Source organism: Oncorhynchus mykiss, chromosome 18 (assembly GCF_013265735.2).
Source record: "Oncorhynchus mykiss isolate Arlee chromosome 18, USDA_OmykA_1.1, whole genome shotgun sequence".
Taxonomy (NCBI): Eukaryota; Metazoa; Chordata; class Actinopteri; order Salmoniformes; family Salmonidae; genus Oncorhynchus; species Oncorhynchus mykiss.
Window position 1 is genome coordinate 67846624 of NC_048582.1, and position 26917 is coordinate 67873540.

The 26917-nt window shown below is 45.9% G+C and overlaps 15 non-coding genes across 15 annotated transcripts; all 15 read right to left on the minus strand.

Annotated features, from left to right (window-relative positions):
* Nucleotides 1–2288: 2288 nt before the first annotated feature.
* trnay-gua lies at nucleotides 2289–2376 on the minus strand. Its single transcript is given in 2 exon segments — nucleotides 2289–2324; nucleotides 2340–2376. It is a non-coding gene; the product is annotated as a tRNA-Tyr (tRNA).
* Nucleotides 2377–5931: 3555 nt separating this feature from the next.
* trnay-gua lies at nucleotides 5932–6019 on the minus strand. Its single transcript is given in 2 exon segments — nucleotides 5932–5967; nucleotides 5983–6019. It is a non-coding gene; the product is annotated as a tRNA-Tyr (tRNA).
* Nucleotides 6020–7404: 1385 nt separating this feature from the next.
* On the minus strand, nucleotides 7405–7492 carry trnay-gua. Its single transcript is given in 2 exon segments — nucleotides 7405–7440; nucleotides 7456–7492. It is a non-coding gene; the product is annotated as a tRNA-Tyr (tRNA).
* Nucleotides 7493–8876: 1384 nt separating this feature from the next.
* trnay-gua lies at nucleotides 8877–8964 on the minus strand. The gene is given in 2 exon segments: nucleotides 8877–8912; nucleotides 8928–8964. It is a non-coding gene; the product is annotated as a tRNA-Tyr (tRNA).
* Nucleotides 8965–10345: 1381 nt separating this feature from the next.
* On the minus strand, nucleotides 10346–10433 carry trnay-gua. The gene is given in 2 exon segments: nucleotides 10346–10381; nucleotides 10397–10433. It is a non-coding gene; the product is annotated as a tRNA-Tyr (tRNA).
* A 1385-nt stretch (nucleotides 10434–11818) lies between these two features.
* trnay-gua lies at nucleotides 11819–11906 on the minus strand. Its single transcript is given in 2 exon segments — nucleotides 11819–11854; nucleotides 11870–11906. It is a non-coding gene; the product is annotated as a tRNA-Tyr (tRNA).
* A 1383-nt stretch (nucleotides 11907–13289) lies between these two features.
* trnay-gua lies at nucleotides 13290–13377 on the minus strand. The gene is given in 2 exon segments: nucleotides 13290–13325; nucleotides 13341–13377. It is a non-coding gene; the product is annotated as a tRNA-Tyr (tRNA).
* A 1351-nt stretch (nucleotides 13378–14728) lies between these two features.
* Nucleotides 14729–14816, minus strand: trnay-gua. Its single transcript is given in 2 exon segments — nucleotides 14729–14764; nucleotides 14780–14816. It is a non-coding gene; the product is annotated as a tRNA-Tyr (tRNA).
* Nucleotides 14817–17197: 2381 nt separating this feature from the next.
* Nucleotides 17198–17285, minus strand: trnay-gua. The gene is given in 2 exon segments: nucleotides 17198–17233; nucleotides 17249–17285. It is a non-coding gene; the product is annotated as a tRNA-Tyr (tRNA).
* Nucleotides 17286–18670: 1385 nt separating this feature from the next.
* Nucleotides 18671–18758, minus strand: trnay-gua. The gene is given in 2 exon segments: nucleotides 18671–18706; nucleotides 18722–18758. It is a non-coding gene; the product is annotated as a tRNA-Tyr (tRNA).
* Nucleotides 18759–19754: 996 nt separating this feature from the next.
* Nucleotides 19755–19842, minus strand: trnay-gua. The gene is given in 2 exon segments: nucleotides 19755–19790; nucleotides 19806–19842. It is a non-coding gene; the product is annotated as a tRNA-Tyr (tRNA).
* Nucleotides 19843–22223: 2381 nt separating this feature from the next.
* Nucleotides 22224–22311, minus strand: trnay-gua. Its single transcript is given in 2 exon segments — nucleotides 22224–22259; nucleotides 22275–22311. It is a non-coding gene; the product is annotated as a tRNA-Tyr (tRNA).
* Nucleotides 22312–23697: 1386 nt separating this feature from the next.
* On the minus strand, nucleotides 23698–23785 carry trnay-gua. The gene is given in 2 exon segments: nucleotides 23698–23733; nucleotides 23749–23785. It is a non-coding gene; the product is annotated as a tRNA-Tyr (tRNA).
* A 1385-nt stretch (nucleotides 23786–25170) lies between these two features.
* On the minus strand, nucleotides 25171–25258 carry trnay-gua. The gene is given in 2 exon segments: nucleotides 25171–25206; nucleotides 25222–25258. It is a non-coding gene; the product is annotated as a tRNA-Tyr (tRNA).
* A 929-nt stretch (nucleotides 25259–26187) lies between these two features.
* Nucleotides 26188–26275, minus strand: trnay-gua. Its single transcript is given in 2 exon segments — nucleotides 26188–26223; nucleotides 26239–26275. It is a non-coding gene; the product is annotated as a tRNA-Tyr (tRNA).
* Nucleotides 26276–26917: the final 642 nt, after the last annotated feature.

Below are 26917 nucleotides of genomic sequence, written 5' to 3' on the forward strand. Positions count from 1 at the left end.
CTCTAGTGGCGTGGGGGCTGTGCTTTGGCAAAGTGTGTGGGGTTATATCCTGCCTGTTAGGCCCTGACCGGGGGTATCGTCGGACGGGGCCACAGTTTCTCCCGACCCCTCCTGTCTCAGCCTCAAGTATTTATGCTGCAGTAGTTGTGTGTCGGGGGGCTGGGGTCAGTCTGTTATAGCTAGAGTATTTCTCCTGTCTTATCCGGTGTCTTGTGTCTATTTATGCATGCTCTCTCTAATTCTCTCTTTCTTTCTCTCTTCTTTGCTCTTTCTTTCTCTTGGAGAAGGACCTGAGCCCTAAGACCATGCTTCAGGTCTTCCCGGCCTGATGACTCCTTGCTGTCCCCAGTCCACCTGGTTGTGCTGCTGCTCCAGTTTCAAGTGTTCTGCCTGCTGCTATGGAACCCTGACCGGTTCACCGGACGTGCGACCTGTCCCGGACCTGTTGTTTTAACCTCTCTAGAGACAGCAGGTGTGGTAGAGATGCTCTGAATAATCAGCTGTCAAAAGCCAACTGACATTTACTTCTGATGTGCTGACCTGTTGCACCCTCAACAACCACTGTGATTATTATTTTTTGACCCTGCTGGTCATCTTTGAACATTTGAACATCTTGGCCATGTTTTGTTATAATCGATACCCGGCACAGCCAGACGATGACTGGCCACCCCTCACAGCCTGATTCCTCTCTAGGTTTTTTCCTAGGTTTTGGCCTTTCTAGGGAGTTTTTCCTAGCCACCGTGCTTCTACACCTGCATTGCTTGCTGTTTGGGGTTGTAGGCTGGGTTTCTGTACAGCACTTTGTGACATCAGCTGATGAAAGAAGGACTTTATAAAAATATTTGATTGATTTGATTGTTAAGTTAAAGTGCACTGCTGTCAAAAACCACTGAAAAAGTTATCCTCCTTTGAGCCAGTGTGAGACAGTGACATAAGGATTGTTGCAATTTCAAATACACTCCAAATATATACGCGACTTTACCAACTGTCCTATGGAAGGTCAACAAGTTATGAATTCGGCGATCTCAGGGAAAGATAATATGTTTGTCAAACACAAGTCAAAGTGCACTGCTGTCAAAAGTTGGAGCAAGCCACAAGAAAAAAGACATTCCTTTGAGCCGGATTTGAACCAGCGACCTAAGGATTGCTACAATTATCACCTACAGTCCTCCGTGGTTGAAGATATCGCTCTAGTGGTGTGGGGGCTGTGCTTTGGCAAAGTGTGTGGGGTTATATCCTGCCTGTTAGGCCCTGACCGGGGGTATCGTCGGACGGGGCCACAGTGTCTCCCGACCCCTCCTGTCTCAGCCTCAAGTATTTATGCTGCAGTAGTTTGTGTGTCGGGGGGTTGGGGTCAGTCTGTTATAGCTAGAGTATTTCTCCTGTCTTATCCGGTGTCCTGTGTCTATTTATGCATGCTCTCTCTAATTCTCTCTTTCTTTCTCTCTTCTTTGCTCTTTCTTTCTCTTGGAGAAGGACCTGAGCCCTAAGACCATGCTTCAGGTCTTCCCGGCCTGATGACTCCTTGCTGTCCCCAGTCCACCTGGTTGTGCTGCTGCTCCAGTTTCAAGTGTTCTGCCTGCTGCTATGGAACCCTGACCGGTTCACCGGACGTGCGACCTGTCCCAGACCTGTTGTTTTAAACTCTCTAGAGACAGCAGGTGTGGTAGAGATACTCTGAATAATCAGCTATGAAAAGCCAACTGACATTTACTTCTGATGTGCTGACCTGTTGCACCCTCAACAACCACTGTGATTATTATTTTTTGACCCTGCTGGTCATCTATGAACATTTGAACATCTTGGCCATGTTTTGTTATAATCGATACCCGGAACAGCCAGACGATGACTGGCCACCCCTCACAGCCTGGTTCCTCTCTAGGTTTTTTCCTAGGTTTTGGCCTTTCTAGGGAGTTTTTCCTAGCCACCGTGCTTCTACACCTGCATTGCTTGCTGTTTGTGGTTGTAGGCTGGGTTTCTGTACAGCACTTTGTGACATCAGCTGATGAAAGAAGGACTTTATAAAAATATTTGATTGATTTGATTGTCAAGTTAAAGTGCACTGCTGTCAAAAACCGCTGAAAAAGTTATCCTCCTTTGAGCCAGTGTGAGCCAGTGACATAAGGATTGTTGCAATTTCAAATTCACTCCGGGACTTTACCAACTGTCCTATGGAAGGTCAACAAGTTATGAATTCGGCGATCTCAGGGAAAGATAATATGTTTGTCAAACACAACTCAAAGTGCACTGCTGTCAAAAGTTGGAGCAAGCCACAAGAAAAAATTGTTTCCTTCGAGCCGGATTTGAACCAGCGACCTAAGGATTGCTACAATTATCACCTACAGTCCTCCGCTCTACCAACTGAGCTATCGAAGGTGGACAAGTAACACCGAAAGCCATGACCTAGATGGTAATAAGTTCAGCTGATCATATGTTCCTTCTTAAACTATGATCTATAATCTGCTTAGTGTGGTGGTTTCATGGAGATGCAGGGGATTGATCCAATGTCCTCATACATGCAAAGTATTCGCTCTTGCGCTGAGCTACATCCCCTTAGAATGCCAGTAGTTGCATTTGGGGATAGTGAAAAAGTGAGCCGATGGTAATGAATGCTTTTTTTGCCCTTGTCTCAGGATGGTAAGTCGGTGGTTGAATCAAATCAAATCAAATCAAATTTTATTTGTCACATACACATGGTTAGCAGATGTTAATGCGAGTGTAGCGAAATGCTTGTGCTTCTAGTTCCGACAATGCAGTAATAACAAGTAATCTAACTAACAATTCCAAAACTACTGTCTTGTACACAGTGTAAGGGGATAAAGAATATGTACATAAGGATATATGAATGAGTGATGGTACAGAGCAGCATAGGCAAGATACAGTAGATGGTATCGAGTACAGTATGTACAAATGAGATGAGTATGTAAACAAAGTGGCATAGTTTAAAGTGGCTAGTGATACATGTATTACATAAGGATACAGTCGATGATATAGAGTACAGTATATACGTATGCATATGAGATGAATAATGTAGGGTAAGTAACATTATATAAGGTAGCATTGTTTAAAGTGGCTAGTGATATATTTACATCATTTCCCATCAATTCCCATTATTAAAGTGGCTGGAGTTGAGTCAGTGTCAGTGTGTTGGCAGCAGCCACTCAGTGTTAGTGGTGGCTGTTTAACAGTCTGATGGCCTTGAGATAGAAGCTGTTTTACAGTCTCTCGGTCCCAGCTTTGATGCACCTGTACTGACCTCGCCTTCTGGATGATAGCGGGGTGAACAGGCAGTGGCTCGGGTGGTTGATGTCCTTGATGATCTTTATGGCCTTCCTGTGACATCGGGTGGTGTAGGTGTCCTGGAGGGCAGGTAGTTTGCCCCCGGTGATGCGTTGTGCAGACCTCACTTCCCTCTGGAGAGCCTTACGGTTGAGGGCGGTGCAGTTGCCATACCAGGCGGTGATACAGCCCGCCAGGATGCTCTCGATTGTGCATCTGTAGAAGTTTGTGAGTGCTTTTGGTGACAAGCCGAATTTCTTCAGCCTCCTGAGGTTGAAGAGGCGCTGCTGCGCCTTCTTCACGATGCTGTCTGTGTGAGTGGACCAATTCAGTTTGTCTGTGATGTGTATGCCGAGGAACTTAAAACTGAAGATATCGCTCTAGTGGCGTGGGGGCTGTGCTTTGGCAAAGTGTGTGGGGTTATATCCTGCCTGTTAGGCCCTGACCGGGGGTATCGTCGGACGGGGCCACAGTTTCTCCCGACCCCTCCTGTCTCAGCCTCAAGTATTTATGCTGCAGTAGTTGTGTGTCGGGGGGCTGGGGTCAGTCTGTTATAGCTAGAGTATTTCTCCTGTCTTATCCGGTGTCTTGTGTCTATTTATGCATGCTCTCTCTAATTCTCTCTTTCTTTCTCTCTTCTTTGCTCTTTCTTTCTCTTGGAGAAGGACCTGAGCCCTAAGACCATGCTTCAGGTCTTCCCGGCCTGATGACTCCTTGCTGTCCCCAGTCCACCTGGTTGTGCTGCTGCTCCAGTTTCAAGTGTTCTGCCTGCTGCTATGGAACCCTGACCGGTTCACCGGACGTGCGACCTGTCCCGGACCTGTTGTTTTAACCTCTCTAGAGACAGCAGGTGTGGTAGAGATGCTCTGAATAATCAGCTGTGAAAAGCCAACTGACATTTACTTCTGATGTGCTGACCTGTTGCACCCTCAACAACCACTGTGATTATTATTTTTTGACCCTGCTGGTCATCTATGAACATTTGAACATCTTGGCCATGTTTTGTTATAATCGATACCCGGCACAGCCAGACGATGACTGGCCACCCCTCACAGCCTGATTCCTCTCTAGGTTTTTTCCTAGGTTTTGGCCTTTCTAGGGAGTTTTTCCTAGCCACCGTGCTTCTACACCTGCATTGCTTGCTGTTTGGGGTTGTAGGCTGGGTTTCTGTACAGCACTTTGTGACATCAGCTGATGAAAGAAGGACTTTATAAAAATATTTGATTGATTTGATTGTTAAGTTAAAGTGCACTGCTGTCAAAAACCGCTGAAAAAGTTATTCTCCTTTGAGCCAGTGTGAGCCAGTGACATAAGGATTGTTGCAATTTCAAATACACTCCGCGACTTTACCAACTGTCCTATGGAAGGTCAACAAGTTATGAATTTGGCGATCTCAGGGAAAGATAATATGTTTGTCAAACACAAGTCAAAGTGCACTGCTGTCAAAAGTTGGAGCAAGCCACAAAAAAAAATACATTCCTTCGAGCCGGATTTGAATCAGCGACCTAAGGATTGCTACAATTATCACCTACAGTCCTCCGTGGTTGAAGATATCGCTCTAGTGGTGTGGGGGCTGTGCTTTGGCAAAGTGTGTGGGGTTATATCCTGCCTGTTAGGCCCTGACCGGGGGTATCGTCGGACGGGGCCACAGTGTCTCCCGACCCCTCCTGTCTCAGCCTCAAGTATTTATGCTGCAGTAGTTTGTGTGTCGGGGGGTTGGGGTCAGTCTGTTATAGCTAGAGTATTTCTCCTGTCTTATCCGGTGTCCTGTGTCTATTTATGCATGCTCTCTCTAATTCTCTCTCTCTTTCTCTCTTCTTTGCTCTTTCTTTCTCTTGGAGAAGGACCTGAGCCCTAAGACCATGCTTCAGGTCTTCCCGGCCTGATGACTCCTTGCTGTCCCCAGTCCACCTGGTTGTGCTGCTGCTCCAGTTTCAAGTGTTCTGCTTGCGGCTATGGAACCCTGACCGGTTCACCGGACGTGCGACCTGTCCCAGACCTGTTGTTTTAAACTCTCTAGAGACAGCAGGTAGAGCAGAGTAGAGATACTCTGAATAATCAGCTATGAAAAGCCAACTGACATTTACTTCTGATGTGCTGACCTGTTGCACCCTCAACAACCACTGTGATTATTATTTTTTCAAACTGCTGGTCGTCTATGAACATTTGAACATCTTGGCCATGTTTTGTTATAATCGATACCCGGAACAGCCAGACGATGACTGACAGCCTGGTTCCTCTCTAGGTTTTTTCCTAGGTTTTTGGCCTTTCTAGGGAGTTTTTTCTAGCCACCGTGCTTCTACACCTGCATTGCTTGCTGTTTGGGGTTGTAGGCTGGGTTTCTGTACAGCACTTTGTGACATCAGCTGATGAAAGAAGGACTTTATAAAAATATTTGATTGATTTGATTGTCAAGTTAAAGTGCACTGCTGTCAAAAACCGCTGAAAAAGTTATCCTCCTTTGAGCCAGTGTGAGCCAGTGACATAAGGATTGTTGCAATTTCAAATACTCTCCGCGACTTTACCAACTGTCCTATGGAAGGTCAACAAGTTATGAATTTGGCGATCTCAGGGAAAGATAATATGTTTGTCAAACACAAGTCAAAGTGCACTGCTGTCAAAAGTTGGAGCAAGCCAAAAGAAAAAATACATTCCTTCGAGCCGGATTTGAACCAGCGACCTAAGGATTGCTACAATTATAACCTACAGTCCTCCGCTCTACCAACTGAGCTATCGAAGGTGGACAAGTAATTCCCAAAGCCATGACCTAGATGGTAAGAAGTTCAGCTGATCATATGTTCCTTCTTAAAATATGATCTATAATCTGCTTAGTGTGGTGGTTTCATGTAGATGCAGGGGATTGATCTGATGTCCTCATACATGCAAAGCATTCGCTCTTGCGCTGAGCTACATCCCCTTAGAATGCCAGTAGTTGCATTTTGGGATAGTGAAAAAGTGAGCCGAGGGTAATGAATGCTTTTTTTGCCCTTGTCTCAGGATGGTAAGTCGGTGGTTGAAGATATCGCTCTAGTGGCGTGGGGGCTGTGCTTTGGCAAAGTGTGTGGGGTTATATCCTGCCTGTTAGGCCCTGACCAGGGGTATCGTCGGACGGGGCCACAGTTTCTCCCGACCCCTCCTGTCTCAGCCTCCAGTATTTATGCTGCAGTAGTTTGTGTGTCGGGGGGCTGGGGTCAGTCTGTTATAGCTAGAGTATTTCTCCTGTCTTATCCGGTGTCCTGTGTCTATTTATGCATGCTCTCTCTAATTCTCTCTCTCTTTCTCTCTTATTTGCTCTTTCTTTCTCTTGGAGAAGGACCTGAGCCCTAAGACCATGCTTCAGGTCTTCCCGGCCTGATGACTCCTTGCTGTCCCCAGTCCACCTGGTTGTGCTGCTGCTCCAGTTTCAAGTGTTCTGCTTGCGGCTATGGAACCCTGACCGGTTCACCGGACGTGCGACCTGTCCCAGACCTGTTGTTTTAAACTCTCTAGAGACAGCAGGTGTGGTAGAGATACTCTGAATAATCAGCTATGAAAAGCCAACTGACATTTACTTCTGATGTGCTGACCTGTTGCACCCTCAACAACCACTGTGATTATTATTTTTTGACCCTGCTGGTCATCTATGAACATTTGAACATGTTGGCCATGTTTTGTTATAATCGATACCCGGAACAGCCAGACGATGACTGGTCACCCCTCACAGCCTGGTTCCTCTCTAGCTTTTTTCCTAGGTTTTGGCCTTTCTAGGGTGTTTTTCCTAGCCACCGTGCTTCTACACCTGCATTGCTTGCGGTTTGGGGTTTTAGGCTGGGTTTCTGTACAGCACTTTGTGACATCAGCTGATGAAAGAAAGACTTTATACAAATATTTGATTGATTTGATTGTCAAGTTAAAGTGCACTGCTGTCAAAAACCGCTGAAAAAGTTATCCTCCTTTGAGCCAGTGTGAGCCAGTGACATAAGGATTGTTGCAATTTCAAATACACTCCGCGACTTTGCCAACTGTCCTATGGAAGGTCAACAAGTTATGAATTCAGTGATCTCAGGGAAAGATAATATGTTTGTCAAACACAAGTCAAAGTGCACTGCTGTCAAAAGTTGGAGCAAGCCACAAGAAAAAATGATTTCATTCGAGCCGGAATTGAACCAGCGACCTAAGGATTGCTACAATTATTACCTACAGTCCTCCGCTCTACCAACTGAGCTATCGAAGGTGGACAAGTAATTCCTAAAGCCATGACCTAGATGATAAGAAGTTCAGCTGATCATATGTTCCTTCTTAAAATATGATCTATAATCTGCTTAGTGTGGTGGTTTCATGTAGATGCAGGGGATTGATCTGATGTCCTCATACATGCAAAGCATTCGCTCTTGCGCTGAGCTACATCCCCTTAGAATGCCAGTAGTTGCATTTGGGGATAGTGAAAAAGTGAGCCGAGGGTAATGAATGCTTTTTTTGCCCTTGTCTCAGGATGGTAAGTCGGTGGTTGAAGATATCGCTCTAGTGGCGTGGGGGCTGTGCTTTGGCAAAGTGTGTGGGGTTATATCCTGCCTGTTAGGCCCTGACCGGGGGTATCGTCGGACGGGGCCACAGTTTCTCCCGACCCCTCCTGTCTCAGCCTCCAGTATTTATGTTGCAGTAGTTTGTGTGGCGGGGGGCTGGGGTCAGTCTGTTATAGCTAGAGTATTTCTCCTGTCTTATCCGGTGTCCTGTGTCTATTTATGCATGCTCTCTCTAATTCTCTCTCTTTCTCTCTTCTTTGCTCTTTCTTTCTCTTGGAGAAGGACCTGAGCCCTAAGACCATGCTTCAGGTCTTCCCGGCCTGATGACTCCTTGCTGTCCCCAGTCCACCTGGTTGTGCTGCTGCTCCAGTTTCAAGTGTTCTGCCTGCGGCTATGGAACCCTGACCGGTTAACCGGACGTGCGACCTGTCCCAGACCTGTTGTTTTAAACTCTATTGAGACAGCAGGTGTGGTAGAGATACTCTGAATAATCAGCTATGAAAAGCCAACTGACATTTACTTCTGATGTGCTGACCTGTTGCACCCTCAACAACCACTGTGATTATTTTTTTTTCAAACTGCTGGTCGTCTATGAACATTTGAACATCTTGGCCATGTTTTGTTATAATCGATACCCGGAACAGCCAGACGATGACTGGCCACCCCTCACAGCCTGGTTCCTCTCTAGGTTTTTTCCTAGGTTTTTGGCCTTTCTAGGGAGTTTTTTCTAGCCACCGTGCTTCTACACCTGCATTGCTTGCTGTTTGGGGTTGTAGGCTGGGTTTCTGTACAGCACTTTGTGACATCAGCTGATGAAAGAAGGACTTTATAAAAATATTTGATTGATTTGATTGTCAAGTTAAAGTGCACTGCTGTCAAAAACCGCTGAAAAAGTTATCCTCCTTTGAGCCAGTGTGAGCCAGTGACATAAGGATTGTTGCAACTTCAAATACTCTCCGCGACTTTACCAACTGTCCTATGGAAGGTCAACAAGTTATGAATTTGGCGATCTCAGGGAAAGATAATATGTTTGTCAAACACAAGTCAAAGTGCACTGCTGTCAAAAGTTGGAGCAAGCCACAAGAAAAAATACATTCCTTCGAGACGGATTTGAACCAGCGACCTAAGGATTGCTACAATTATAACCTACAGTCCTCCGCTCTACCAACTGAGCTATCGAAGGTGGACAAGTAATTCCCAAAGCCATGACCTAGATGGTAAGAAGTTCAGCTGATCATATGTTCCTTCTTAAAATATGATCTATAATCTGCTTAGTGTGGTGGTTTCATGTAGATGCAGGGGATTGATCTGATGTCCTCATACATGCAAAGCATTCGCTCTTGCGCTGAGCTACATCCCCTTAGAATGCCAGTAGTTGCATTTGGGGATAGTGAAAAAGTGAGCCGAGGGTAATGAATGCTTTTTTTGCCCTTGTCTCAGGATGGTAAGTCGGTGGTTGAAGATATCGCTCTAGTGGCGTGGGGGCTGTGCTTTGGCAAAGTGTGTGGGGTTATATCCTGCCTGTTAGGCCCTGACCAGGGGTATCGTCGGACGGGGCCACAGTTTCTCCCGACCCCTCCTGTCTCAGCCTCCAGTATTTATGCTGCAGTAGTTTGTGTGTCGGGGGGCTGGGGTCAGTCTGTTATAGCTAGAGTATTTCTCCTGTCTTTTCCGGTGTCCTGTGTCTATTTATGCATGCTCTCTCTAATTCTCTCTCTCTTTCTCTCTTCTTTGCTCTTTCTTTCTCTTGGAGAAGGACCTGAGCCCTAAGACCATGCTTCAGGTCTTCCCGGCCTGATGACTCCTTGCTGTCCCCAGTCCACCTGGTTGTGCTGCTGCTCCAGTTTCAAGTGTTCTGCTTGCGGCTATGGAACCCTGACCGGTTCACCGGACGTGCGACCTGTCCCAGACCTGTTGTTTTAAACTCTCTAGAGACAGCAGGTAGAGCAGAGTAGAGATACTCTGAATAATCAGCTATGAAAAGCCAACTGACATTTACTTCTGATGTGCTGACCTGTTGCACCCTCAACAACCACTGTGATTATTATTTTTTCAAACTGCTGGTCGTCTATGAACATTTGAACATCTTGGCCATGTTTTGTTATAATCGATACCCGGAACAGCCAGACGATGACTGACAGCCTGGTTCCTCTCTAGGTTTTTTCCTAGGTTTTTGGCCTTTCTAGGGAGTTTTTTCTAGCCACCGTGCTTCTACACCTGCATTGCTTGCTGTTTGGGGTTGTAGGCTGGGTTTCTGTACAGCACTTTGTGACATCAGCTGATGAAAGAAGGACTTTATAAAAATATTTGATTGATTTGATTGTCAAGTTAAAGTGCACTGCTGTCAAAAACCGCTGAAAAAGTTATCCTCCTTTGAGCCAGTGTGAGCCAGTGACATAAGGATTGTTGCAATTTCAAATACTCTCCGCGACTTTACCAACTGTCCTATGGAAGGTCAACAAGTTATGAATTTGGCGATCTCAGGGAAAGATAATATGTTTGTCAAACACAAGTCAAAGTGCACTGCTGTCAAAAGTTGGAGCAAGCCAAAAGAAAAAATACATTCCTTCGAGCCGGATTTGAACCAGCGACCTAAGGATTGCTACAATTATAACCTACAGTCCTCCGCTCTACCAACTGAGCTATCGAAGGTGGACAAGTAATTCCCAAAGCCATGACCTAGATGGTAAGAAGTTCAGCTGATCATATGTTCCTTCTTAAAATATGATCTATAATCTGCTTAGTGTGGTGGTTTCATGTAGATGCAGGGGATTGATCTGATGTCCTCATACATGCAAAGCATTCGCTCTTGCGCTGAGCTACATCCCCTTAGAATGCCAGTAGTTGCATTTGGGGATAGTGAAAAAGTGAGCCGAGGGTAATGAATGCTTTTTTTGCCCTTGTCTCAGGATGGTAAGTCGGTGGTTGAAGATATCGCTCTAGTGGCGTGGGGGCTGTGCTTTGGCAAAGTGTGTGGGGTTATATCCTGCCTGTTAGGCCCTGACCAGGGGTATCGTCGGACGGGGCCACAGTTTCTCCCGACCCCTCCTGTCTCAGCCTCCAGTATTTATGCTGCAGTAGTTTGTGTGTCGGGGGGCTGGGGTCAGTCTGTTATAGCTAGAGTATTTCTCCTGTCTTATCCGGTGTCCTGTGTCTATTTATGCATGCTCTCTCTAATTCTCTCTCTCTTTCTCTCTTATTTGCTCTTTCTTTCTCTTGGAGAAGGGCCTGAGTCCTAAGACCATGCTTCAGGTCTTCCCGGCCTGATGACTCCTTGCTGTCCCCAGTCCACCTGGTTGTGCTGCTGGTCCAGTTTCAAGTGTTCTGCTTGCGGCTATGGAACCCTGACCGGTTCACCGGACGTGCGACCTGTCCCAGACCTGTTGTTTTAAACTCTCTAGAGACAGCAGGTGTGGTAGAGATACTCTGAATAATCAGCTATGAAAAGCCAACTGACATTTACTTCTGATGTGCTGACCTGTTGCACCCTCAACAACCACTGTGATTATTATTTTTTGACCCTGCTGGTCATCTATGAACATTTGAACATCTTGGCCATGTTTTGTTATAATCGATACCCGGAACAGCCAGACGATGACTGGTCACCCCTCACAGCCTGGTTCCTCTCTAGCTTTTTTCCTAGGTTTTGGCCTTTCTAGGGTGTTTTTCCTAGCCACCGTGCTTCTACACCTGCATTGCTTGCGGTTTGGGGTTTTAGGCTGGGTTTCTGTACAGCACTTTGTGACATCAGCTGATGAAAGAAAGACTTTCTAAAAATATTTGATTGATTTGATTGTCAAGTTAAAGTGCACTGCTGTCAAAAACCGCTGAAAAAGTTATCCTCCTTTGAGCCAGTGTGAGCCAGTGACATAAGGATTGTTGCAATTTCAAATACACTCCGCGACTTTGCCAACTGTCCTATGGAAGGTCAACAAGTTATGAATTCAGTGATCTCAGGGAAAGATAATATGTTTGTCAAACACAAGTCAAAGTGCACTGCTGTCAAAAGTTGGAGCAAGCCACAAGAAAAAATGATTTACTTCGAGCCGGAATTGAACCAGCGACCTAAGGATTGCTACAATTATTACCTACAGTCCTCCGCTCTACCAACTGAGCTATCGAAGGTGGACAAGTAATTCCTAAAGCCATGATCTAGATGATAAGAAGTTCAGCTGATCATATGTTCCTTCTTAAAATATGATCTATAATCTGCTTAGTGTGGTGGTTTCATGTAGATGCAGGGGATTGATCTGATGGCCTCATACATGCAAAGCATTCGCTCTTGCGCTGAGCTACATCCCCTTAGAATGCCAGTAGTTGCATTTGGGGATAGTGAAAAAGTGAGCCGAGGGTAATGAATGCTTTTTTTGCCCTTGTCTCAGGATGGTAAGTCGGTGGTTGAAGATATCGCTCTAGTGGCGTGGGGGCTGTGCTTTGGCAAAGTGTGTGGGGTTATATCCTGCCTGTTAGGCCCTGACCGGGGGTATCGTCGGACGGGGCCACAGTTTCTCCCGACCCCTCCTGTCTCAGCCTCCAGTATTTATGTTGCAGTAGTTTGTGTGGCGGGGGGCTGGGGTCAGTCTGTTATAGCTAGAGTATTTCTCCTGTCTTATCCGGTGTCCTGTGTCTATTTATGCATGCTCTCTCTAATTCTCTCTCTTTCTCTCTTCTTTGCTCTTTCTTTCTCTTGGAGAAGGACCTGAGCCCTAAGACCATGCTTCAGGTCTTCCCGGCCTGATGACTCCTTGCTGTCCCCAGTCCACCTGGTTGTGCTGCTGCTCCAGTTTCAAGTGTTCTGCCTGCGGCTATGGAACCCTGACCGGTTAACCGGACGTGCGACCTGTCCCAGACCTGTTGTTTTAAACTCTCTAGAGACAGCAGGTGTGGTAGAGATACTCTGAATAATCAGCTATGAAAAGCCAACTGACATTTACTTCTGATGTGCTGACCTGTTGCACCCTCAACAACCACTGTGATTATTATTTTTTCAAACTGCTGGTCGTCTATGAACATTTGAACATCTTGGCCATGTTTTGTTATAATCGATACCCGGAACAGCCAGACGATGACTGGTCACCCCTCACAGCCTGGTTCCTCTCTAGCTTTTTTCCTAGGTTTTGGCCTTTCTAGGGTGTTTTTCCTAGCCACCGTGCTTCTACACCTGCATTGCTTGCGGTTTGGGGTTTTAGGCTGGGTTTCTGTACAGCACTTTGTGACATCAGCTGATGAAAGAAAGACTTTATAAAAATATTTGATTGATTTGATTGTCAAGTTAAAGTGCACTGCTGTCAAAAACCGCTGAAAAAGTTATCCTCCTTTGAGCCAGTGTGAGCCAGTGACATAAGGATTGTTGCATTTTCAAATACACTCCGCGACTTTGCCAACTGTCCTATGGAAGGTCAACAAGTTATGAATTCAGCGATCTCAGGGAAAGATAATATGTTTGTCAAACACAAGTCAAAGTGCACTGCTGTCAAAAGTTGGAGCAAGCCACAAGAAAAAATGATTTCCTTCGAGCCGGAATTGAACCAGCGACCTAAGGATTGCTACAATTATTACCTACAGTCCTCCGCTCTACCAACTGAGCTATCGAAGGTGGACAAGTAATTCCTAAAGCCATGACCTAGATGGTAAGAAGTTCAGCTGATCATATGTTCCTTCTTAAAATATGATCTATAATCTGCTTAGTGTGGTGGTTTCATGTAGATGCAGGGGATTGATCTGATGTCCTCATACATGCAAAGCATTCGCTCTTGCGCTGAGCTACATCCCCTTAGAATGCCAGTAGTTGCATTTGGGGATAGTGAAAAAGTGAGCCGAGGGTAATGAATGCTTTTTTTGCCCTTGTCTCAGGATGGTAAGTCGGTGGTTGAAGATATCGCTCTAGTGGCGTGGGGGCTGTGCTTTGGCAAAGTGTGTGGGGTTATATCCTGCCTGTTAGGCCCTGACCGGGGGTATCGTCGGACGGGGCCACAGTTTCTCCTGACCCCTCCTGTCTCAGCCTCCAGGATTTATGCTGCAGTAGTTTGTGTGTCGGGGGGCTGGGGTGTTATAGCTAGAGTATTTCTCCTGTCTTATCCGGTGTCCTGTGTCTATTTATGCATGCTCTCTCTAATTCTCTCTCTCTTTCTCTCTTCTTTGCTCTTTCTTTCTCTTGGAGAAGGACCTGAGCCCTAAGACCATGCTTCAGGTCTTCCCGGCCTGATGACTCCTTGCTGTCCCCAGTCCACCTGGTTGTGCTGCTGCTCCAGTTTCAAGTGTTCTGCCTGCGGCTATGGAACCCTGACCGGTTCACCGGACGTGCCACCTGTCCCAGACCTGTTGTTTTAAACTCTCTAGAGACAGCAGGTGTGGTAGAGATACTCTGAATAATCAGCTATGAAAAGCCAACTGACATTTACTTCTGATGTGCTGACCTGTTGCACCCTCAACAACCACTGTGATTATTATTTTTTGACCCTGCTGGTCATCTATGAACATTTGAACATCTTGGCCATGTTTTGTTATAATCGATACCCGGAACAGCCTGGTTCCTCTCTAGGTTTTTTCCTAGGTTTTGGCCTTTCTAGGGAGTTTTTCCTAGCCACCGTGCTTCTACACCTGCATTGCTTGCTGTTTGTGGTTGTAGGCTGGGTTTCTGTACAGCACTTTGTGACATCAGCTGATGAAAGAAGGACTTTATAAAAATATTTGATTGATTTGATTGTCAAGTTAAAGTGCACTGCTGTCAAAAACCGCTGAAAAAGTTATCCTCCTTTGAGCCAGTGTGAGCCAGTGACATAAGGATTGTTGCAATTTCAAATACACTCCGCGACTTTACCAACTGTCCTATGGAAGGTCAACAAGTTATGAAATCGGCGATCTCAGGGAAAGAGAATATGTTTGTCAAACACAAGTCAAAGTGGACTGCTGTCAAAAGTTGGAGCAAGCCACAAGAAAAAATTATTTCCTTCGAGCCGGATTTGAACCAGCGACCTAAGGATTGCTGCAATTATCACCTACAGTCCTCCGCTCTACCAACTGAGCTATCGAAGGTGGACAAGTAACTCGAAAAGCCATGACCTAGATGGTAAGAAGTTCAGCTGATCATATGTTCCTTCTTAAAATATGATCTATAATCTGCTTAGTGTGGTGGTTTCATGGAGATGCAGGGGATTGATCTGATGTCCTCATACATGCAAAGTATTCGCTCTTGCGCTGAGCTACATCCCCTTAGAATGCCAGTAGTTGCATTTGGGGATAGTGAAAAAGTGAGCCGATGGTAATGAATGCTTTTTTTGCCCTTGTCTCAGGATGGTAAGTCGGTGGGTGAATCAAATCAAATCAAATCAAATTTTATTTGTCACATACACATGGTTAGCAGATGTTAATGCGAGTGTAGCGAAATGCTTGTGCTTCTAGTTCCGACAATGCAGTAATAACAAGTAATCTAACTAACAATTCCAAAACTACTGTCTTGTACACAGTGTAAGGGGATAAAGAATATGTACATAAGGATATATGAATGAGTGATGGTACAGAGCAGCATAGGCAAGATACAGTAGATGGTATCGAGTACAGTATGTACAAATGAGATGAGTATGTAAACAAAGTGGCATAGTTTAAAGTGGCTAGTGATACATGTATTACATAAGGATACAGTCGATGATATAGAGTACAGTATATACGTATGCATATGAGATGAATAATGTAGGGTAAGTAACATTATATAAGGTAGCATTGTTTAAAGTGGCTAGTGATATATTTACATCATTTCCCATCAATTCCCATTATTAAAGTGGCTGGAGTTGAGTCAGTGTCAGTGTGTTGGCAGCAGCCACTCAGTGTTAGTGGTGGCTGTTTAACAGTCTGATGGCCTTGAGATAGAAGCTGTTTTTCAGTCTCTCGGTCCCAGCTTTGATGCACCTGTACTGACCTCGCCTTCTGGATGATAGCGGGGTGAACAGGCAGTGGCTCGGGTGGTTGATGTCCTTGATGATCTTTATGGCCTTCCTGTGACATCGGGTGGTGTAGGTGTCCTAGAGGGCAGGTAGTTTGCCCCCGGTGATGCGTTGTGCAGACCTCACTTCCCTCTGGAGAGCCTTACGGTTGAGGGCGGTGCAGTTGCCGTACCAGGCGGTGATAGAGCCCGCCAGGATGCTCTCGATTGTGCATCTGTAGAAGTTTGTGAGTGCTTTTGGTGACAAGCCGAATTTCTTCAGCCTCCTGAGGTTGAAGAGGCGCTGCTGCGCCTTCTTCACGATGCTGTCTGTGTGAGTGGACCAATTCAGTTTGTCTGTGATGTGTATGCCGAGGAACTTAAAACTGAAGATATCGCTCTAGTGGCGTGGGGGCTGTGCTTTGGCAAAGTGTGTGGGGTTATATCCTGCCTGTTAGGCCCTGACCGGGGGTATCGTCGGACGGGGCCACAGTTTCTCCCGACCCCTCCTGTCTCAGCCTCAAGTATTTATGCTGCAGTAGTTTGTGTGTCGGGGGGCTGGGGTCAGTCTGTTATAGCTAGAGTATTTCTCCCGTCTTATCAGGTGTCTTGTGTCTATTTATGCATGCTCTCTCTAATTCTCTCTTTCTTTCTCTCTTCTTTGCTCTTTCTTTCTCTTGGAGAAGGACCTGAGCCCTAAGACCATGCTTCAGGTCTTCCCGGCCTGATGACTCCTTGCTGTCCCCAGTCCACCTGGTCGTGCTGCTGCTCCAGTTTCCAGTGTTCTGCCTGCAGCTATGGAACCCTGACCGGTTCACCGGACGTGCGACCTGTCCCAGACCTGTTGTTTTAAACTCTCTAGAGACAGCAGGTGTGGTAGAGATACTCTGAATAATCAGCTGTGAAAAGCCAACTGACATTTACTTCTGATGTGCTGACCTGTTGCACCCTCAACAACCACTGTGATTATTATTTTTTGACCCTGCTGGTCATCTATGAACATTTGAACATCTTGGCCATGTTTTGTTATAATCGATACCCGGAACAGCCAGACGATGACTGGCCACCCCTCACAGCCTGGTTCCTCTCTAGGTTTTTTCCTAGGTTTTGGCCTTTCTAGGGAGTTTTTCCTAGCCACCGTGCTTCTACACCTGCATTGCTTGCTGTTTGGGGTTGTAGGCTGGGTTTCTGTACAGCACTTTGTGACATCAGCTGATGAAAGAAGGACTTTATAAAAATATTTGATTGATTTGATTGTCAAGTTAAAGTGCACTGCTGTCAAAAACCGCTGAAAAAGTTATCCTCCTTTGAGCCAGTGTGAGCCAGTGACATAAGGATTGTTGCAATTTCAAATACACTCCGCGACTTTACCAACTGTCCTATGGAAGGTCAACAAGTTATGAATTTGGCGATCTCAGGGAAAGATAATATGTTTGTCAAACACAAGTCAAAGTGCACTGCTGTCAAAAGTTGGAGCAAGCCACAAGAAAAAATACATTCCTTCGAGCCGGATTTGAACCAGTGACCTAAGGATTGCTACAATTATCACCTACAGTCCTCCGCTCTACCAACTGAGCTATCGAAGGTGGACAAGTAATTCCCAAAGCCATGACCTAGATGGTAAGAAGTTCAGCTGATCATATGTTCCTTCTTAAAATATGATCTATAATCTGCTTAGTGTGGTGGTTTCATGTAGATGCAGGGGATTGATCTGATGTCCTCATACATGCAAAGCATTCGCTCTTGCGCTGAGCTACATCCCCTTAGAATGCCAGTAGTTGCATTTGGGGATAGTGAAAAAGTGAGCCGAGGGTAATGAATGCTTTTTTTGCCCTTGTCTCAGGATGGTAAGTCGGTGGTTGAAGATATCGCTCTAGTGGCGTGGGGGCTGTGCTTTGGCAAAGTGTGTGGGGTTATATCCTGCCTGTTAGGCCCTGACCGGGGGTATCGTCGGACGGGGCCACAGTTTCTCCCGACCCCTCCTGTCTCAGCCTCAAGTATTTATGCTGCAGTTGTTTGTGTGTCGGGGGGCTGGGGTCAGTCTGTTATAGCTAGAGTATTTCTCCCGTCTTATCAGGTGTCTTGTGTCTATTTATGCATGCTCTCTCTAATTCTCTCTTTCTTTCTCTCTTCTTTGCTCTTTCTTTCTCTTGGAGAAGGACCTGAGCCCTAAGACCATGCTTCAGGTCTTCCCGGCCTGATGACTCCTTGCTGTCCCCAGTCCACCTGGTCGTGCTGCTGCTCCAGTTTCCAGTGTTCTGCCTGCAGCTATGGAACCCTGACCGGTTCACCGGACGTGCGACCTGTCCCAGACCTGTTGTTTTAAACTCTCTAGAGACAGCAGGTGTGGTAGAGATACTCTGAATAATCAGCTGTGAAAAGCCAACTGACATTTACTTCTGATGTGCTGACCTGTTGCACCCTCAACAACCACTGTGATTATTATTTTTTGACCCTGCTGGTCATCTATGAACATTTGAACATCTTGGCCATGTTTTGTTATAATCGATACCCGGAACAGCCAGACGATGACTGGCCACCCCTCACAGCCTGGTTCCTCTCTAGGTTTTTTCCTAGGTTTTGGCCTTTCTAGGGAGTTTTTCCTAGCCACCGTGCTTCTACACCTGCATTGCTTGCTGTTTGGGGTTGTAGGCTGGGTTTCTGTACAGCACTTTGTGACATCAGCTGATGAAAGAAGGACTTTATAAAAATATTTGATTGATTTGATTGTCAAGTTAAAGTGCACTGCTGTCAAAAACCGCTGAAAAAGTTATCCTCCTTTGAGCCAGTGTGAGCCAGTGACATAAGGATTGTTGCAATTTCAAATACACTCCGCGACTTTACCAACTGTCCTATGGAAGGTCAACAAGTTATGAATTTGGCGATCTCAGGGAAAGATAATATGTTTGTCAAACACAAGTCAAAGTGCACTGCTGTCAAAAGTTGGAGCAAGCCACAAGAAAAAATACATTCCTTCGAGCCGGATTTGAACCAGTGACCTAAGGATTGCTACAATTATCACCTACAGTCCTCCGCTCTACCAACTGAGCTATCGAAGGTGGACAAGTAATTCCCAAAGCCATGACCTAGATGGTAAGAAGTTCAGCTGATCATATGTTCCTTCTTAAAATATGATCTATAATCTGCTTAGTGTGGTGGTTTCATGTAGATGCAGGGGATTGATCTGATGTCCTCATACATGCAAAGCATTCGCTCTTGCGCTGAGCTACATCCCCTTAGAATGCCAGTAGTTGCATTTGGGGATAGTGAAAAAGTGAGCCGAGGGTAATGAATGCTTTTTTTGCCCTTGTCTCAGGATGGTAAGTCGGTGGTTGAAGATATCGCTCTAGTGGTGTGGGGGCTGTGCTTTGGCAAAGTGTGTGGGGTTATATCCTGCCTGTTAGGCCCTGACCGGGGGTATCGTCGGACGGGGCCACAGTTTCTCCCGACCCCTCCTGTCTCAGCCTCAAGTATTTATGCTGCAGTAGTTTGTGTGTCGGGGGGCTGGGGTCAGTCTGTTATAGCTAGAGTATTTCTCCTGTCTTATCCGGTGTCCTGTGTCTATTTATGCATGCTCTCTCTAATTCTCTCTTTCTTTCTCTCTTCTTTGCTCTTTCTTTCTCTTGGAGAAGGACCTGAGCCCTAAGACCATGCTTCAGGTCTTCCCGGCCTGATGACTCCTTGCTGTCCCCAGTCCACCTGGTTGTGCTGCTGCTCCAGTTTCAAGTGTTCTGCCTGCTGCTATGGAACCCTGACCGGTTCACCGGACGTGCGACCTGTCCCAGACCTGTTGTTTTAAACTCTCTAGAGACAGCAGGTGTGGTAGAGATACTCTGAATAATCAGCTATGAAAAGCCAACTGACATTTACTTCTGATGTGCTGACCTGTTGCACCCTCAACAACCACTGTGATTATTATTTTTTGACCGTGCTGGTCATCTATGAACATTTGAACATCTTGGCCATGTTTTGTTATAATCGATAATATGTTTGTCAAACACAAGTCAAAGTGCACTGCTGTCAAAAGTTGGAGCAAGCCACAAGAAAAAATTATTTCCTTCGAGCCGGATTTGAACCAGCGACCTAAGGATTGCTACAATTATCACCTATAGTCCTCCGCTCTACCAACTGAGCTATCGAAGGTGGACAAGTAACTCGAATAGCCATGACCTAGATGGTAATAAGTTCAGCTGATCATATGTTCCTTCTTAAACTATGATCTATAATCTGCTTAGTGTGGTGGTTTCATGGAGATGCAGGGGATTGATCCGATGTCCTCATACATGCAAAGTATTCGCTCTTGCGCTGAGCTACATCCCCTTAGAATGCCAGTAGTTGCATTTGGGGATAGTGAAAAAGTGAGCCGATGGTAATGAATGCTTTTTTTGCCCTTGTCTCAGGATGGTAAGTCGGTGGTTGAATCAAATCAAATCAAATCTAATTTTATTTGTCACATACACATGGTTAGCAGATGTTAATGCGAGTGTAGCGAAATGCTTGTTCTTCTAGTTCCGACAATGCAGTAATAACAAGTAATCTAACTAACAATTCCAAAACTACTGTCTTGTACACAGTGTAAGGGGATAAAGAATATGTACATAAGGATATATGAATGAGTGATGGTACAGAGCAGCATAGGCAAGATACAGTAGATGGTATCGAGTACAGTATGTACAAATGAGATGAGTATGTAAACAAAGTGGCATAGTTTAAAGTGGCTAGTGATACATGTATTACATAAGGATACAGTCGATGATATAGAGTACAGTATATACGTATGTATATGAGATGAATAATGTAGGGTAAGTAACATTATATAAGGTAGCATTGTTTAAAGTGGCTAGTGATATATTTACATAATTTCCCATCAATTCCCATTATTAAAGTGGCTGGAGTTGAGTCAGTGTCAGTGTGTTGGCAGCAGCCACTCAGTGTTAGTGGTGGCTGTTTAACAGTCTGATGGCCTTGAGATAGAAGCTGTTTTTCAGTCTCTCGGTCCCAGCTTTGATGCACCTGTACTGACCTCGCCTTCTGGATGATAGCGGGGTGAACAGGCAGTGGCTCGGGTGGTTGATGTCCTTGATGATCTTTATGGCCTTCCTGTGACATCGGGTGGTGTAGGTGTCCTAGAGGGCAGGTAGTTTGCCCCCGGTGATGCGTTGTGCAGACCTCACTTCCCTCTGGAGAGCCTTACGGTTGAGGGCGGTGCAGTTGCCGTACCAGGCGGTGATAGAGCCCGCCAGGATGCTCTCGATTGTGCATCTGTAGAAGTTTGTGAGTGCTTTTGGTGACAAGCCGAATTTCTTCAGCCTCCTGAGGTTGAAGAGGCGCTGCTGCGCCTTCTTCACGATGCTGTCTGTGTGAGTGGACCAATTCAGTTTGTCTGTGATGTGTATGCCGAGGAACTTAAAACTGAAGATATCGCTCTAGTGGCGTGGGGGCTGTGCTTTGGCAAAGTGTGTGGGGTTATATCCTGCCTGTTAGGCCCTGACCGGGGGTATCGTCGGACGGGGCCACAGTTTCTCCCGACCCCTCCTGTCTCAGCCTCAAGTATTTATGCTGCAGTAGTTTGTGTGTCGGGGGGCTGGGGTCAGTCTGTTATAGCTAGAGTATTTCTCCCGTCTTATCAGGTGTCTTGTGTCTATTTATGCATGCTCTCTCTAATTCTCTCTTTCTTTCTCTCTTCTTTGCTCTTTCTTTCTCTTGGAGAAGGACCTGAGCCCTAAGACCATGCTTCAGGTCTTCCCGGCCTGATGACTCCTTGCTGTCCCCAGTCCACCTGGTTGTGCTGCTGCTCCAGTTTCCAGTGTTCTGCCTGCAGCTATGGAACCCTGACCGGTTCACCGGACGTGCGACCTGTCCCAGACCTGTTGTTTTAAACTCTCTAGAGACAGCAGGTGTGGTAGAGATACTCTGAATAATCAGCTGTGAAAAGCCAACTGACATTTACTTCTGATGTGCTGACCTGTTGCACCCTCAACAACCACTGTGATTATTATTTTTTGACCCTGCTGGTCATCTATGAACATTTGAACATCTTGGCCATGTTTTGTTATAATCGATACCCGGAACAGCCAGACGATGACTGGCCACCCCTCACAGCCTGGTTCCTCTCTAGGTTTTTTCCTAGGTTTTGGCCTTTCTAGGGAGTTTTTCCTAGCCACCGTGCTTCTACACCTGCATTGCTTGCTGTTTGGGGTTGTAGGCTGGGTTTCTGTACAGCACTTTGTGACATCAGCTGATGAAAGAAGGACTTTATAAAAATATTTGATTGATTTGATTGTCAAGTTAAAGTGCACTGCTGTCAAAAACCGCTGAAAAAGTTATCCTCCTTTGAGCCAGTGTGAGCCAGTGACATAAGGATTGTTGCAATTTCAAATACACTCCGCGACTTTACCAACTGTCCTATGGAAGGTCAACAAGTTATGAATTTGGCGATCTCAGGGAAAGATAATATGTTTGTCAAACACAAGTCAAAGTGCACTGCTGTCAAAAGTTGGAGCAAGCCACAAGAAAAAATACATTCCTTCGAGCCGGATTTGAACCAGCGACCTAAGGATTGCTACAATTATCACCTACAGTCCTCCGCTCTACCAACTGAGCTATCGAAGGTGGACAAGTAATTCCCAAAGCCATGACCTAGATGGTAAGAAGTTCAGCTGATCATATGTTCCTTCTTAAAATATGATCTATAATCTGCTTAGTGTGGTGGTTTCATGTAGATGCAGGGGATTGATCTGATGTCCTCATACATGCAAAGCATTCGCTCTTGCGCTGAGCTACATCCCCTTAGAATGCCAGTAGTTGCATTTGGGGATAGTGAAAAAGTGAGCCGAGGGTAATGAATGCTTTTTTTGCCCTTGTCTCAGGATGGTAAGTCGGTGGTTGAAGATATCGCTCTAGTGGCGTGGGGGCTGTGCTTTGGCAAAGTGTGTGGGGTTATATCCTGCCTGTTAGGCCCTGACCAGGGGTATCGTCGGACGGGGCCACAGTTTCTCCCGACCCCTCCTGTCTCAGCCTCCAGTATTTATGCTGCAGTAGTTTGTGTGTCGGGGGGCTGGGGTCAGTCTGTTATAGCTAGAGTATTTCTCCTGTCTTATCCGGTGTCCTGTGTCTATTTATGCATGCTCTCTCTAATTCTCTCTCTCTTTCTCTCTTATTTGCTCTTTCTTTCTCTTGGAGAAGGACCTGAGCCCTAAGACCATGCTTCAGGTCTTCCCGGCCTGATGACTCCTTGCTGTCCCCAGTCCACTTGGTTGTGCTGCTGCTCCAGTTTCAAGTGTTCTGCTTGCGGCTATGGAACCCTGACCGGTTCACCGGACGTGCGACCTGTCCCAGACCTGTTGTTTTAAACTCTCTAGAGACAGCAGGTGTGGTAGAGATACTCTGAATAATCAGCTATGAAAAGCCAACTGACATTTACTTCTGATGTGCTGACCTGTTGCACCCTCAACAACCACTGTGATTATTATTTTTTCAAACTGCTGGTCGTCTATGAACATTTGAACATCTTGGCCATGTTTTGTTATAATCGATACCCGGAACAGCCAGACGATGACTGGCCACCCCTCACAGCCTGGTTCCTCTCTAGGTTTTTTCCTAGGTTTTTGGCCTTTCTAGGGAGTTTTTTCTAGCCACCGTGCTTCTACACCTGCATTGCTTGCTGTTTGGGGTTGTAGGCTGGGTTTCTGTACAGCACTTTGTGACATCAGCTGATGAAAGAAGGACTTTATAAAAATATTTGATTGATTTGATTGTCAAGTTAAAGTGCACTGCTGTCAAAAACCGCTGAAAAAGTTATCCTCCTTTGAGCCAGTGTGAGCCAGTGACATAAGGATTGTTGCAATTTCAAATACACTCCGCGACTTTACCAACTGTCTTATGGAAGGTCAACAAGTTATGAATTTGGCGATCTCAGGGAAAGATAATATGTTTGTCAAACACAAGTCAAAGTGCACTGCTGTCAAAAGTTGGAGCAAGCCAAAAGAAAAAATACATTCCTTCGAGCCGGATTTGAACCAGCGACCTAAGGATTGCTACAATTATAACCTACAGTCCTCCGCTCTACCAACTGAGCTATCGAAGGTGGACAAGTAATTCCCAAAGCCATGACCTAGATGGTAAGAAGTTCAGCTGATCATATGTTCCTTCTTAAAATATGATCTATAATCTGCTTAGTGTGGTGGTTTCATGTAGATGCAGGGGATTGATCTGATGTCCTCATACATGCAAAGCATTCGCTCTTGCGCTGAGCTACATCCCCTTAGAATGCCAGTAGTTGCATTTGGGGATAGTGAAAAAGTGAGCCGAGGGTAATGAATGCTTTTTTTGCCCTTGTCTCAGGATGGTAAGTCGGTGGTTGAAGATATCGCTCTAGTGGCGTGGGGGCTGTGCTTTGGCAAAGTGTGTGGGGTTATATCCTGCCTGTTAGGCCCTGACCGGGGGTATCGTCGGACGGGGCCACAGTTTCTCCCGACCCCTCCTGTCTCAGCCTCCAGTATTTATGTTGCAGTAGTTTGTGTGTCGGGGGGCTGGGGTTAGTCTGTTATAGCTAGAGTATTTCTCCTGTCTTATCCGGTGTCCTGTGTCTATTTATGCATGCTCTCTCTAATTCTCTCTCTCTTTCTCTCTTATTTGCTCTTTCTTTCTCTTGGAGAAGGACCTGAGCCCTAAGACCATGCTTCAGGTCTTCCCGGCCTGATGACTCCTTGCTGTCCCCAGTCCACTTGGTTGTGCTGCTGCTCCAGTTTCAAGTGTTCTGCTTGCGGCTATGGAACCCTGACCGGTTCACCGGACGTGCGACCTGTCCCAGACTTGTTGTTTTAAATTCTCTAGAGACAGCAGGTGTGGTAGAGATACTCTGAATAATCAGCTATGAAAAGCCAACTGACATTTACTTCTGATGTGCTGACCTGTTGCACCCTCAACAACCACTGTGATTATTATTTTTTGACCCTGCTGGTCATCTATGAACATTTGAACATCTTGGCCATGTTTTGTTATAATCGATACCCGGAACAGCCAGACGATGACTGGCCACCCCTCACAGCCTGGTTCCTCTCTAGCTTTTTTCCTAGGTTTTGGCCTTTCTAGGGAGTTTTTCCTAGCCACCGTGCTTCTACACCTGCATTGCTTGCTGTTTGGGGTTTTAGGCTGGGTTTCTGTACAGCACTTTGTGACATCAGCTGATGAAAGAAGGACTTTATAAAAATATTTGATTGATTTGATTGTCAAGTTAAAGTGCACTGCTGTCAAAAACCGCTGAAAAAGTTATCCTCCTTTGAGCCAGTGTGAGCCAGTGACATAAGGATTGTTGCAATTTCAAATACACTCCGCGACTTTGCCAACTGTCCTATGGAAGGTCAACAAGTTATGAATTCAGCGATCTCAGGGAAAGATAATATGTTTGTCAAACACAAGTCAAAGTGCACTGCTGTCAAAAGTTGGAGCAAGCCACAAGAAAAAATGATTTCCTTCGAGCCGGATTTGAACCAGCGACCTAAGGATTGCTACAATTATTACCTACAGTCCTCCGCTCTACCAACTGAGCTATCGAAGGTGGACAAGTAATATAATCTGCTTAGTGTGGTGGTTTCATGTAGATGCAGGGGATTGATCTGATGTCCTCATACATGCAAAGCATTCGCTCTTGCGCTGAGCTACATCCCCTTAGAATGCCAGTAGTTGCATTTGGGGATAGTGAAAAAGTGAGCCGAGGGTAATGAATGCTTTTTTTGCCCTTGTCTCAGGATGGTAAGTCGGTGGTTGAAGATATCGCTCTAGTGGCGTGGGGGCTGTGCTTTGGCAAAGTGTGTGGGGTTATATCCTGCCTGTTAGGCCCTGACCAGGGGTATCGTCGGACGGGGCCACAGTTTCTCCCGACCCCTCCTGTCTCAGCCTCCAGTATTTATGCTGCAGTAGTTTGTGTGTCGGGGGGCTGGGGTCAGTCTGTTATAGCTAGAGTATTTCTCCTGTCTTATCCGGTGTCCTGTGTCTATTTATGCATGCTCTCTCTAATTCTCTCTCTCTTTCTCTCTTATTTGCTCTTTCTTTCTCTTGGAGAAGGACCTGAGCCCTAAGACCATGCTTCAGGTCTTCCCGGCCTGATGACTCCTTGCTGTCCCCAGTCCACCTGGTTGTGCTGCTGCTCCAGTTTCAAGTGTTCTGCTTGCGGCTATGGAACCCTGACCGGTTCACCGGACGTGCGACCTGTCCCAGACCTGTTGTTTTAAACTCTCTAGAGACAGCAGGTGTGGTAGAGATACTCTGAATAATCAGCTATGAAAAGCCAACTGACATTTACTTCTGATGTGCTGACCTGTTGCACCCTCAACAACCACTGTGATTATTATTTTTTGACCGTGCTGGTCATCTATGAACATTTGAACATCTTGGCCATGTTTTGTTATAATCGATAATATGTTTGTCAAACACAAGTCAAAGTGCACTGCTGTCAAAAGTTGGAGCAAGCCACAAGAAAAAATGATTTCCTTCGAGCCGGAATTGAACCAGCGACCTAAGGATTGCTACAATTATTACCTACAGTCCTCCGCTCTACCAACTGAGCTATCGAAGGTGGACAAGTAATTCCTAAAGCCATGACCTAGATGATAAGAAGTTCAGCTGATCATATGTTCCTTCTTAAAATATGATCTATAATCTGCTTAGTGTGGTGGTTTCATGTAGATGCAGGGGATTGATCTGATGTCCTCATACATGCAAAGCATTCGCTCTTGCGCTGAGCTACATCCCCTTAGAATGCCAGTAGTTGCATTTGGGGATAGTGAAAAAGTGAGCCGAGGGTAATGAATGCTTTTTTTGCCCTTGTCTCAGGATGGTAAGTCGGTGGTTGAAGATATCGCTCTAGTGGCGTGGGGGCTGTGCTTTGGCAAAGTGTGTGGGGTTATATCCTGCCTGTTAGGCCCTGACCGGGGGTATCGTCGGACGGGGCCACAGTTTCTCCCGACCCCTCCTGTCTCAGCCTCCAGTATTTATGTTGCAGTAGTTTGTGTGTCGGGGGGCTGGGGTCAGTCTGTTATAGCTAGAGTATTTCTCCTGTCTTATCCGGTGTCCTGTGTCTATTTATGCATGCTCTCTCTAATTCTCTCTCTTTCTCTCTTCTTTGCTCTTTCTTTCTCTTGGAGAAGGACCTGAGCCCTAAGACCATGCTTCAGGTCTTCCCGGCCTGATGACTCCTTGCTGTCCCCAGTCCACCTGG